The following is a 13,413-nucleotide window of genomic DNA, read 5'->3' as shown; positions in this document are numbered from 1 at the left end:
CAATAATATAAAATATATTAAAAAACAAACCAACCATCATATACATAATAAAACATGCTTATATAAAAACATTTTCATATACTAGGGACATGGAGGAAAAGCTAAACTTCTCCAATCTTAATAATGATTTGCCCATGGGGCTTTGGATTGATGGTGAATAGGTGCATTGTTGAGGCACTCCTTGCGATAGGTGACCGGTTCAAATCCCCATGGATGCTTAAGCAATATTATATATATATATATATATATATATATATATATATATATAAACAATGATTAAAAGACCTGCAAAAATTCAAAATTTAAAATTCCCCCCAACAAGGGTAACCCAAAAAAATACAAATTTTGTTAAAGATGATATAATTATTACTAACATTAAAATGTGAACAATTTTCCAACCTCTGAGTTACATATAATTTTAAAGGTGACAATCAAGGTGATAGACAATTTTGTTTAAAGGTTTTTTTTTTTTTTTTTTAATTGTAAAAATGTTTGAAATTGTTTTTTATCGTGAAAATAAATTGGTCACCATAAATAATGGCCAAACATTTAAAATCCAAAAACTTAATAACTATAATGTAAATTTCTAAATTTTTTCACCAACTTTTATCAAAAGCTTAGTTGAAATTTCATTATTTTCTAAACTCAAAATTCTACTTGAAATTTCATTATTTTGTAACCTAAAAAATCACCCCTTTAGACTAAGTGTTACCACTTTAATGTCTTTTAAGAACTTATTCAACATAGAGAATTCTCGATCAACTTGGATATTTACAATATGTTGCTGGGTGCAACCCTCGGAAGTGATGATCGACACTATGTGTGTTACCGCTTTAATGTCTTTTGAGAATTCATTCAACATAGAGAACTTCACTGATCAACTTGGATATTTACAATATGTTACCGGCTCCCCGAAGTGATGATTGACACTATGTGATTTATTTCACTAGTTTCAATCCCACTTCTTCACCCTTGTGAGCATGGTCTGATGCAATGAGTGCTAAGTGGACAATTGACACTATGTGATTTATTTCACTAGTTTCAATCCCACTTCTTCACCCCTGTGAGCATCGTCCGATGCAATGAGTGCTAAGTGGACTATTCAAAAATCATGAGAAATTAGTCACTTACGACTACCTCTCATGGAAATGGTCATAGATGAATCACTTACTTAAAGAAGTTGAATCCCAAAAAATTGATATCTAATATAATGCACTGCGAAAACCCCTAATACTTAATATGTTACTTGAAAAGTCTCGTACTCTCACCTAAGCTGAAAAAATCAAACACACGAACCAAAAAATATTACATACTAAAACCATGTTAAATTGAATTGATGCGGTCTGCGCTGCAAATTCCTCGGCTGAACATTCCACTCACTTATGATTGCTAAGAAGCAGGAAAGAATTTCAAATCTGAAACATCCATGATGCTTTCTGTAATTTTATTGTCCTTTTTTATTATTAAAAAAACTCATAAAATAAAGATTTATTTTTTTCGAACTCTATTTTTGAAAAAGAAATCTTTATATTTCTTCACCAATTTTATATTATAACCAATAACCACTTTGCTTATGAGCTATAAATGTATGGGGCTGTATAGGCTAGTCCTTGAATTACTTGAATTACTGTCTACCAAAATCTAAAGTAGGCATATACAACCCCGTGCATCTATCGCGCATTAACAACTTGGTTATTTTTAACCCCTTGCATTTATGGCCCAATGGTTATTTTCAACAGTCATTCATGAACGTTGCAAAAATTCTATTATTTTCCCACGGAATCCCATTCCACGCCAACATCATCCTCTACCAAACAAAGAAATAAATAGCAGGCAAGGCGATGGAGGAAGCGTACTGACTACTAGGTAAGCTTCAGTCATCAGTGTATGGGTTTACGTTATTTCGTTTTGTATATTGCCTATCATCTTCACCCAAACCTTTTACTGTGTTCCCTCCCATTATTTGTTTCACTTCTTTACTATGGCGTGATCAGTAATATCAACATTCATTGAATTCGCCGTGATCCTCTTCATCGTCGGATTTGGAACTCCGAAAGCTGGTAATTCATCTCGTACCCTTTATAACCCTGTTTTTTAAAATCTTCATATAGAATTTTGTAGAGATTAATCTGTAACTCAATTTTGTTGGCATGAAATGACAGCGGACGGTAGGGAGTTCCTGAGCTCCGGGGGACCTTAACGAGGAATGGAAGCCCTGAGGGAACGGGACACATCAGTCTCCCATCGATATGGTGAAGAGACATGCCATAATTTATCCAAACCTGGGTAGGGTCGGCAAAATCTATCACCTTCCAAAAGCAACCCTTATCAACATGGGCGACGACATCATGGTAGGTAAGGGACCTTCTTTTAAACGTTTGTGTCTGTGGGTATTGACCTTGTGACCTGATTGATGCATTTGAGTAAGTACTTGTTTAACGAGGTGGAGGAATTTTTCAGGCAAAAAAATTTCAAAAAATCTTGTAGAGGTAGTGTTTGAATTGTGTTTTTGATGGTGGAAATAGATTAAGCACCATCAAAAACATCAAAAACACCTAAAATTTTGAAGTTTAATAACTATAACTTAGATTTACAAAAATCATTACCAGATTTTCTCTAAATATAAACAGAATTTCCATAACTTTCCCGGCAACTACTCCGCTTCGTTAAACTACTCCTTTGATTAATCGGTCTGTAAGTAAAAACTTGTATTGCCATAATTTTTCCAAACCTGGGTAGGCTCCGCAAAATCTATCACCTTCCAAAAGCAACCCTTATTAACAGGCGCCACGACATCATGGTAGGTAAGGGACCCTTCTTTTAATGATTTTTCCAAAAGCAACCCTTATCAACAGGCGCCACGACATCATGGTAGGTAAGGGACCCTTCTGATTTTTCCATCTAAACGTTTCCGGTGCGATTCTCTCTTAACCCTACGAATGTGTTGCATCATGTGAATTGGCCACGACATCATGGTAGGTAAGGGACCTTCTTTTAATGTTTTTTCCATCTAAACGTTTCGGGTGCGATTCTCTCTTAACCCTACGAATGTGTTGCATCATGTGAATTGGCCAGAAGGCGCCGGCCGTGTTGAGATACAAGGGAAAAATTCAAACTGGATCAATGCCATTTATGTCTGTGGGTATTGACCCTGTGACCTGATTGATGCATTTGACTAATCGGTGGGTAGGTAAGTACAATGTCGAAAGACCGAGTGAGGGCTCTGCAAGAAGCATTGGCATAATTTATTTAAAAATATTTGACCCTTCAATTAATTTCATGTTATGAAGAATTTGTAAAAAACATATAAAAACATATAAATTGAACATTAGAATTTATAAATAATTTATTTTTTATAATTATTAAATTAAATTGATTTAATTTTTTATTGGTGTAAAAGAGAGGGACTTTTATTTAGTAATCGTTATTTCAGATTTTTCATTAAATAATGACAACTCATTTGCACCGTGTGGAAAATGATAAGTGACATGACATGTTATTGTAAATTAATTCGTAACCTTTATAATATTCTTTTCATTGCCATTCATTTTTTGGAATGACTGCCGCCATATATTGTGAAGCTCCTCTGCATGTGGGCATCTATTTCCAGTGGAACGCCTTGAAGCAATTGAATTTATGATGCGATATGTCTATGTCGTTTTCTTGTGACAGTACACTCCAATAAAAGATTCGGGAAGCCAGGTCGATTGAACGATACACCCCATCAAAACCATAGTAAGCACTCCTTGAATTCTAGGCCCTAGGTCATTCCAACATATCGTTATTGTGAATCTGGTTCTAAGCATCAAGATGGATTTCAGATGCAAGCCGTGTTTCTAGGTAATCAATTTGGTGATTAAATGCATATCGAATTTACACTCTTCCACCTTTTGTTAATGGAAATCACTAGAAGAACAGAGGTAGCAGGAACCTATTGCTAAAGAACTCATGTAGTAGGTAGCGGAACTGACATTGAGCAATATCACAAAAAAATAGAGGTAGTAGGAGCTGGTTGCGAAAGAATAGTTGTAGCATTTGTGGAACTAATTGAAGGTATGTTTTGCTACAGTATTTATACTTTTGTTTTCTCTCTGGTTTTCTTCTGTGGAGTTTGCTCATTGTAACTTTCTTTCCTCTGTGCTGTTGTGTCTGTTGTTGAAATAAGTTGGTAGATGTCGTTACGTGTCTGGAAAACTAAAATTGAGAGGGACGCCAAGGGTTTCGAGTTTTCAAACCCCTGTTAGATCTCTCATGATGGTGTTATTCGTTGCCGGGTGGTCTCTTATATGGCTACTTGAGCTCCATATGGATTCCACATTCTTACATTTATTTAAGGCCATTTTGATTTTTACCTGTTTTTACTACAAGATCCATTTCTTAAAAAATATTTTTGGTTCCTGCACCTCACCTATGTTTGTACAATCATAATTTGGAATCAAACTGTGGTTAATCAAGCTTGTAGCTAGCTCATTTCATGCTTGTGAACTATCACCCTCACCTGTTAATGATTACTTCCAAGTTCCACCCATGACTTCTACATGTAGTAAAAGGGCGACGATTCTGAGCGAAGGAAGCACATATTCAGGCGATTTTGCTATGTTTTTGTTTTATTGGTATTTTAGCATTTTATTGTTATTCTATGTTTCAGAGATAGAGTGGAATAAGTTGAGGAGAACTTTTTGAGAAAGGTAGATTCGGTCTGTGTGATTGAATCCAATCCATGGCTGAGAAAAATAATAATAATAACAGTAGCAACAATGGCTTCGATCTTCCCATAAAGCGGGTTAGGCCTCAAGAGGAAGGAGAAGACCACCCACTTTCCTGTGTGGACGCCATGGATGGAGTGGATGGAGGCTACCCATCTTTTATTCCTGGATGGTTTGCTGAAATAAGTCCTATGTGGCCTGGTTCGTTAGCTTCAATCCACTCCCCTGTTTTTTTGCAGTTGTGATATTATGGATTGCTTCTGTTTTAGATTGAGGACCCATGTCAGTATTCTCAATGCAAATTCACTGCTTTGTTTTGTTTTGGATTTCAATGGGTCATTTTGGGATGCTCACTGGCCCAAACCCATCTCTATACTGGAGTCTGATATGCACCTGGAGGTTAGAAAGCTGTGTTGTATATCTATTAATTCAGAGGGTGGTTATTAGAGGGATTTTGGCTGGAGTTCATGTTGAATGCACCCAATATATCATGTAGATGTTGATGATCATGTCCACCCAGCCTGTATAATGCACCTTGCTTTTGTAAATGCAATTGAACTTGGTTTTAAGCGTGACTCTAAACTTTAGAGTCATTCTATGACTTTAGATGGGTTTATCATACAATTCTTGAACTTCACGACATCTAGGTGAGTATCATAGTTGGATATAATGTTTTCCCTATTGAGTGCATCCAATGTACTGTCTGGATTTAATGTACCATTACACACTTATAGAGTGGATAACTTAGTCCCACCACCAGTGTTGTAGAATGCACACATTACTTATATGTAATCAGAGCACTATGTCTGTAAAATGCACCTTAGTTATCTGTAATTAGGGTTTTTTTCGGTATGATTGTAAACATATACTATTTTGCATTGCTGATGAGAGAAAAAGTGCTAAATCCCGACATTTATAAGCTTAAAAGTGTAGAAACTATGGCGAAATTAGCTTTCTTTTGGCTTCTAGCCTGAGATATTTTTTGTGCATTAGAGTTGCATGAAGTTTCTAGTGTTATCTGCTTCAAGTTCCTCTTAATTGGCATATTAGAGTCCAGTCCAAGCTTCATATTTTTCATTCGTTAGTTCTATGTTTAGAAATATAAGGAACTATAGTATAATTAATCTAGTCCTAGCCTTCTAGCTCGAACACTGTCTTTGTGGATTACAGTTGCATGGAGTCTACAATAGTGTATTCCATTGTCAATTCCTTTTTAGATGGAAATACCAGTTCATGGCAGGAGATACAATTTCGAAGGAATGTTGGGGGTCTAGCTTAAAGCACAGGAATTCCTTAAAATTAAAATTCATGCCAGTCTTGTTATATATATTGTCTTCCAAGTTTGTATGTGAAGATATTTATGTACTGCCTTACCTGCCTTACCAACTACAACTCTACCCTGTTTGCTTTATTTGTATTGTTTTGGGTCAGTCTTATATCTCGTTTTAGATCCACTATAGTGGGAGAATGTATGTTTCATAAATTCCCCATAAATTGTTTTATGTGACTTTTTGTTTATAATCTAGTTATTAAATTTCAGAGAAATGGTGGGGGTTTAGTTTAAAGGTACCCAAGCTGTTCAAAACTAAAATTCATTCCATATAATTTGATAATTTTTGACATTACCTTCATCAACATGTGGTTGGAATTTGATTTCTAACTATACCACAACAACCCACTCATGGTGAAACTGGCTTTGGATTTACTAGGAAGAATGAATTGATCAATGGAAGGGCAACCATAGTTGGGGTCTTCTTTATGTTAAATTTTTAATTGTTAACTGAAAAAGGTTTTATGAAAGGCACCAGGTTCTTAGATTTTTTGTATGTTGTATCTTGAGCATTGGGACACTGAACAATGTAGTTTCTCCAAAAGAAATCAATGAATGAATTATTACTTCAGAACCCACCAAGTGGAGTCCAATGTTTTATGTTTGTCTAGGTCAAACAAAGGTGACGTGTAGGAACCTTTTGAATGAGATGAAAATATTACTGTAATGGTCACATATTTTGTCTATTGTCTGGTTAGGCCTATGAAGGTGAAAGTTGCTTTTAGCCTTATCATTTGTTCAACAAAATTCTTTAAAGTTTTCTGCCTCCATCTATCAGTACAATCATTATTATAGCATCCAAAGGCTTCCTTTTGTTGATAACCAGACTATATGATCGATTATGCCAAGTGTGTACTCCATACTTCACTGAGATGTTGTAATTTGGATGCTAGAAAGATGGAGTATTTGTTTCTGTCAGAGAACGAACAAACTTTGTAATAGTTTCAGAAACTTAGAGATTTTTTAAAATGTTATGAAATAGAATAACACTTCTTCAATAACTATGTTAATATTAAGGTTTTATGTCAGAAGCTGTAGTGTAACATTGTTTGGTGCTTCACTATCAATGTGAATGTCAAGTGCCTATAAATTTACGTAAAAAAGTGGAATGAAAATTTAAAAGGTCTTGATTTTCTCAGATAATGTGGGACAGGGGATTACAATTTATAGTAAATGTCAAAAGCATTACCTAATGTTTGTATCGTTATATCATTCACTTTTGTACTAAGGTTATAGTTTATGTTAAATGTCAAAAGCATTACTTAATGTTTGTATCATTATATCATTCACTTTTCCTTCAATTTTGTACTAAGTTAGATGTTCTACATGTATGCGTAGTTGCAATTAAAATGTAACATGACAAAAGAACACATTATGATAGATGCATCCCTGCTGCAAGATTAGAAGCCATAAGGACTACAGAACTTGAATCTTTGCTCAACTCACCAATGTTGAGCACATCTTGATGATGTGCTTGATACATCTGAAGCTTATTCTTGTTCTAAGAGTATTTGTATCAAGAATAAATCCTACAATAGGAAGTTGTCGCTGATGAGTTGGTAGATCGCGACCTTTATGTTTAATCTACAAGATTATTAAATTACAAACGGTATTTCTAATTGCATTTGTCGCATTTTTAGATTACATGTCCAAATAGAGTTCTTTCATTCCTAGAAATTAGGAGAACTATAGAGGTAGAAAGAATCTGTTGCGAAAGAACAGTTGTAGCATCTGTGCAACTGATTGAAGGTATGGCTTGCTGTAGTATTTGTACTTTTGTTTTCTCTCTGGTTTTCTTTAGTGCAGTTTGTTCATTGTAACTTTTTTTCCTGTGTGTTGTTGTATGTGTTTTAGATCTTAAGATGAACATGTCTCATGCTATCAATGTTTATACATTTATTTAAGTTAATTCACTAAATTTTTTCTTTTTCTTTTGGTTAGCAGTTTTTATTTATTTATTTAAATTCGTTTTGCAAAAATAACTTGTTCTCAATAACATTGTATACTTTTTTCTTCCTACTTAATTGATATATTTAAGCTTCTTTCCAGTAACAAAGTTTACTCGTTTGTTTAAATTTTCTCAAAACGCATTGAATATCCTATGCAGATTTATTATGTCATAAGGAATTTGTACACATTAAATGCAAATTCAAAAGGCTCAAGACTCTTTTTCCTTCTTGGACTTGGTTACTTATCAAGACCACCTGTTCATATATCAGAAAAAAATATGCTAAATCTACTTATTACAATCTTCCTCCAAAAGTCAAAAAGCATTACAGCTTATCTTGGAAACTTATACTAGTTTTCAGGACCGTACATACATTCATAAATTTATCCTCTATAGTCCTAACATCATAAAAACATTAGTACAATGATTTGTCATATTTGAATATACTAAACATAATACCATTTTCCACTCATAGTAATTGCTATCCTCTCTTCAAGAATTATTATTTGAACTTAGTTTTCTCCAAAACCTGCAGTTTCTTTAGGTTAATTCACTAAATTTTAATTTGTTTTTGGTTAGTAGTTTTTATTATTTATTTAAATTCGTTTTGCAAAATAACCTGCTCTCAATAACACTGTATACTTTATTTTTTTTCCTACTTAATTGATATATTTAGGCTTCTTTCCAGTAACAGAGTTTACTCATTTGTTTAAATTTTCTCAAAATGTATTAAATATCTTATGCAGATTTACTATGCAATACTCAATGAGTAACTTGTGTATATTTATCGTCATAAGAAAAATGACCATTGATTTGTGTTTATAACTTGCACTTGCTCAATCTTAGTGGTTCATTTCTGGAACTTACTAGGTGATTGGATTATTGAATTCACGGTGTAGCGGAGCTCGCATTGAGAGAAATCACCAAAAAAATAGAGGTAGCAAGAACTGGTTGTGAAAGAACACTTGTAGCATTTGTGCAACTGATTGAAGGTATGGCTTGTTGCAGTATTTGTACTTTTGTCTTTTCTTTGGTTTCCTTTTGTGCAGTTTGCTCATTGTAACTTTTTTTCCTGTGTGTTTTTGTGTGTGTTTTAGATTTTAAGATGAATATGTCTCATGCTATCAATGTTTATACATTTATTTAGGTTAACTCACTAGATTTTAATTTTGTTTTGGTTAGCAATTGATAGTATGGTTCAAGGACAAGAAGAGATGGTAGGAAGATTGTAGTTCTAGTTTCTGTCTCCCTACTTTTAGTCTAGATGAATATGGTGGCAAAGATTGCTTCTTTATTGTAAATGGTATATGTTTTATTGTTGCATAAACAAATTCATACATTAATGTACCCTTATTTAATATCTTAGAATGAATAATTTTTTCAGTGTCTGTTAAAATCCTGCAGCAAATGGGAAGTCATAAAATGATTTTTAACCTACCTATTACCACATGATTTATCACCAAATAGTGCAAGATGTTCATATGAAAACAATTATGTGGAACTTGGAAAATAAACCACTATCACCTTAGTTTATCTTCCCACTCTTCAAGATGGCCCAAGATCACTAGGGGGGATTCCCTATAAAATATTTCTCTTTTATGGCCTATGGTGCCCAACAACAAAAGGGATTGCTGATCCAAGTCTTACAATCGGGTATAATATGATGATGATTTGATCTAGTCAAGTTGAAAATAAATATAATCAATAGAACAAGAAGCGAACTCACCAAGAACAGATCTATATTCATGGCCTACACATTATATGTAATCATGCCGTTACAAAGTCTTATTTTAGGCGAATTAGAACCATCTCACTTAACTTGTATTTCTTGTAAACGACATCGTTTCTCTTCTCGATAGTTTGCTAAAGTACATGGAATTTTTGATTTCCTCATCATCTTCCTTTCTTTAGGTTCCTTCATTCTTTCATTGTATGTCATCAGCTATTGGTTCGACATATAGAAACTTATATGGCAACTTCATTATTTTCTTTTGCAGAGTATCCTTGCAAATACATGGGCATAAGAATGTTAGGTTAGTTTTACGTTCTATTCCACTTTTCTCCTGCTTCTATTTCATTGCAAATACAACTTCCCTATCTTGTTCCAAATTCCCCAATCTTGCAACAACAAGACAATTGCATTAGCTAGCCAATTTCAACAAAAAAATTCACGAAATAACAATATAAACATGTTTGAAATAATTGATGTTGATAGTTACAAACCAAAAAAATTTTTTGTGACAATGATGCGACTATTGACTATGTCTTGAACACCAACAACCTTTTTAGACTCGAAGAATTTTCATACAATCCAGGCGATAGTATTTCCAATGCAATTGAAGTCCTTTTGCATTTTCCATATACATCCATTGAATTGCGAAATGACACAATATACCACTTTTTGATGTGCCTTGAACACGGTCACATAGAAGCACTGGAATCATTCAATTACGAGCTAGCACCTGATATCATGTATCAGCTTCATGGAATTTGTGACATCGAAACATATTTGTGAAGAATGCGTCTTCCCTCTTCAAATGGTCCTATTGAGAATGAACGAGGACTATGGGGAGACACATTTTGCATACACTGGCTAGCCAAATGGTTGAATTTATTAATAGGAATTTGTTCATTAACAAAAAAAAGGGTATTTTCTATTCAATTCAAATAAAACGACAAATACATTGTATATATTTTTCCATGATGACAACCCATATAATGGGCACTATGAACAATTTTTGTACAAAAAAATAGTTGAGTCAATTGTAATATGCAATGAATACCTTTCTCCTCCCTGCAAAGATCTACAAACCTATTGGGAAATAATGAATGATAAAATGCAAGGCCATAGATTGCATAAAGCAACAAACACTATATCCATTTGTGGAGATAACATGTTCTTTGCACTTTGTCATTTGATTGCACCTGAATTTGATGTAGAATCCTTAAGACTTTACATTGTGCAATCATTCTACAATTCGATCATGTGCAATGGAAAGACTGCATTACATTGTCTACAAAAATATCTATCAAAAGATGTCATAAAAACTCAAAAAAAATTTGCAAATTGGAAAACATACCTTATCAATATGGAAATGCCATTTGAAAAAGGTGGAATAGAAGGTGAGCCATTTTGTTTGCAATGGGCATCAATATTATTCAAAGTAAACATACAGGAATGGTCCTCTATAACTAGGAGCATTTTCAATTACTACTAATGCAAAAACTTTTCAAGTCAAACATACAATATAATTTCATTTGAAATAGATGCATTTCATAGGCATTACCCACCTTTGTCAATAGATGGACATAACAACAAAAGCAATGTACATTGTCAAATTCTTCCAATAGAAACAACGTCATTGCACACGCAACATGGACCTATGTCAAAAAATGCACATGTGCATGAAGACAAATTGCAATATGGTATTACACCAATGCTAGAAGATAGAAATATTAGGGTCAATGTATGTAGAATAAAACAACTATCACTATTATAGACAAAAAAATATAAAAAATTATGCAAACAAAAATCACAGAATAAACATAATTGCTTATCCAAGAAAAACCCTATAACAATTTACCTAACCAACATAGAGGACACACCTAAGAAAAATTGCCCAATATGTAAACAATTACAGTTTCACAAGAATATGGAGAGGTTTGGAAAAGGCTTCGAACAAATATATGCAAATTTATCTAAAAACCATAGAAATATGCCCAAGAAAGTAATATGCAAGGTTTGCAAAACAACACTTCGAAATGGGAAATTGCCACAATTTGTTGTACCTGAGAACATTAGGCGAAACAAACCATTGCCAGTTGTACCCACACTCTCAGGACTTGAAGAATGTCTTGTAGCATTAATAATTGCATTTGCACAAATAATACAATGGGGCCAGAAACATTCACAAATGGGTTTAATAGGATCGATCATCAATGTTCCTGTCCAAACAGACATTGTTCAAACTGCACTGCCACAATCTATGGAAAACACAACAACAACTGTTGTTGCATTGAAAAGATGATTGGAATATAAAAATGCATTTCAAACAGAAAAATTATGTGTGCATACTATCATGACAACATTAAAGGAACCATGTCCTCGATACCTTTATAGATTAGAAAACATACACATAAATGAAAATTCGGATAGCATCCTACAATCAACTACCTCAAACACTCCAATTGAAAATAGTGACATTGAAGACAAAGATCAAACAAGTAGCGATTCAGAAAATGAAATGCCAACTGAAACATTGGTGCACGGATACATAGGATGCCAATGCATCCATGATTTACAAGACAAGCTAATTGAACTTTCTCCAACTGAAGGGTAACGTCCCCTTGGAATTTTCAGAGACAAATATGCTGAAGAAATGAACTTTCCAACCCTCTTTTTTGGAGACCCACATGATGGTGACATTGTAGAAAGATTCCGCTACCAAAAAATTGCATAATGGGAGTTAATGCACCATAGTGGTGACTTCCCTTACCACACAACAAATTTGATTTCAAAACATTGCAAATAATAATTGAAAAATTCCTTACATGCATTTCAATAAGAATCAGAAAAGGGAAATTAAAAGGAAGAAAGTTATTGGAAAAAGACGTTAAGTACAAACCAAAATTGGACAATATTCTTAAAAGTGACATTGGTTACATTGATTTTGAGTACATAATGATTTCTCCTGATTACCTACAACAAATGAAAAAAAAATATTTGCCATGATACATCAACAAGGCTCTCCAACATTCTTCGTCACATTTACAAGTGTTGAACATTGATGGGCTCCACTGGTCAATACATTGACCAAATTAGATAGCAAGAGGAAAAAAGAAAACATATTGAAACAATAGAAGACTATAAAATCGACTATCTCATAAGAAAGAATCTAGTAACTTGTACTTGTTATTATAGGCATAGAATTAATGCCTTAAAAAAATGATATCTGAAGAAAAAAACATTCTTCGGAGAGATAGTTGATTACTACTTTGTAACTAAATTTCAAAATAAAGGAAGCGAACATGAACAAGGATTGTTATGGGTAAAAAATGCAGCAATATATGGAGTCAATAGTAATTCTGACATTCAAAACTTCGTTGACAATTACTTGACTTGTAGCACAGATCACCTTGATCCAGAGCTTGCAAAAATACATGAACATCACCATACAAGAATTTGCAAAAAGAGAAAAAGCTCGCATTGCAGATACAACTTCCCAATGCCACCCATGAGAAGAAAAAATGTTCTTGAACCAATTGTGTTGGTAGATGAGACATTAAATGAAAAAGAAAAATTCATATATAACATCTTGGAAAAGAAGCAATATAATAGAAACAACACATTTTATGAGTTTTTGGATGAATTGCATTTAATTGAAACTGATTACATCTTGGCAATACAAAGTACATTGAAGCAACCAATG

The sequence above is a fragment of the Pinus tabuliformis genome, chromosome Q (assembly GCF_031772625.1).
Source record: "Pinus tabuliformis cultivar Carrire ecotype Pingquan chromosome Q, CPIR1, whole genome shotgun sequence".
NCBI classification, from domain to species: Eukaryota; Viridiplantae; Streptophyta; class Pinopsida; order Pinales; family Pinaceae; genus Pinus; species Pinus tabuliformis.
Note: the sequence above shows the minus strand (reverse complement) of the source record.